The sequence below is a fragment of the Urocitellus parryii genome, chromosome 8, assembly GCF_045843805.1.
Source record: "Urocitellus parryii isolate mUroPar1 chromosome 8, mUroPar1.hap1, whole genome shotgun sequence".
Classification (NCBI taxonomy): Eukaryota; Metazoa; Chordata; class Mammalia; order Rodentia; family Sciuridae; genus Urocitellus; species Urocitellus parryii.
Window position 1 is genome coordinate 151,314,196 of NC_135538.1, and position 1,429 is coordinate 151,315,624.

Here is a 1,429-nt window from a genome sequence, read left to right on the forward strand (position 1 = left end):
GGAGTGCTGAACCATGCAGTCAGGTCACGAGAGCAGGATTCTGGAGCAGCCTGGGCTTAAGAACCTGGATGAGAGGTGTGGAGAGACTCGGGCCTGGGCAAGAGCCAAGACAACAGATTCCAGTAATGGCAGAATAAATCCTCCACAGCCTTCCCAAATATGAGGCAGCCCTCTGCTATTCATCTGGGAAAGGCCAGTCATAGCTTGGGAAGCTGTAACTCTGCAGGGTGGGGTGCCTGAGATAATTCTGACTTGGGTTGACTTCATTGGCTCCAATGACAGAATCTGTGTGTGATTTTCCCACACTCTGCAAGCTCCCTCCTTTCAGGGTGTGCGGAAGAGTGAGGGTGCAGAGCCAAGGTCAGCAGCTCCATCCTGCAAGAGGGAGGATTGCCTATTAATCCAAGTCCTACAAATCCACAGGAGCTGACCATGGGCACCTCTCGGTGACAGCCCCTTGTTCCACCAATTTTCTTGTCAGGCGATGGGCTGCATATCTCAGTGTTGTCCCCAGAAAATCCAAGAATGAGAATGGCCACAAATGCAAATCCAGGAAACCCCGTCATCCCCTGTACCCTCTCCCCCAAGTAGGCACATACTCTTGTTTAAAATTGAACCCTTCCATGAACTTCCTTGAATCTGTTCCTGATGCATTTACTGATGGAAAATAGAATCAGGCTAACTGGGTTCCTGGGTTTAACGTTCTTTGCAGACTTGTTAGGCTTAGTTGTAAATAATCTTACTCCCTTGAGTGTGCAATGTTTAAAAGTGTTCTGCTCCATATACGGCACAAAGCTTGCATGCTGACGAATCAGAAATAAGCAAAGGGACAGATTTAAAGTCGGGAAGATGGGCAATATAAACGAAAGAACTCTGCTTATTCAAACCAGATATAAAAATAAAATAAAGTAAAACCAGGATTCATGGTAGTGGTAGCCATGTTTAAATTTCTCATTTTCATCAAAATATTGTGTACCAGGCTGACCCCCTCCACACTATGAAGCTTGCTATAATGCCTAGTACAACCTCTTTCAGCTGCAAATTCTGTTCATGCAGATGTTATTTGTCTTATGATGGAAAGTCTTCCAAAGGGGGAAAATGGTTTTCTTCATGTCAAATATAATAAACCCAAACCAGGTAAGTCAGCTCTGCAGCCTGGAATCCAATTTGTTTGCATTAGGTCGACTTTCTCATATATCTTTCACCAGTAATATCAGACTGTATATCCATCCTGATGATGTATAAATGGAAAATTTTCGGTGTAAAATCACATGGGAACCTCCATAAGATCTCTTTGACATGCTTTTTCCCTTATTTTTTCCTGCTGTGATTTTGGAAGGCTGTATTTTTCTCCTGTTAAAATGATTAGTGCTTTAAGTGAATGAGATCACTTACTGAAATAAAACTCCAGCCAAGCCATATTCTCATA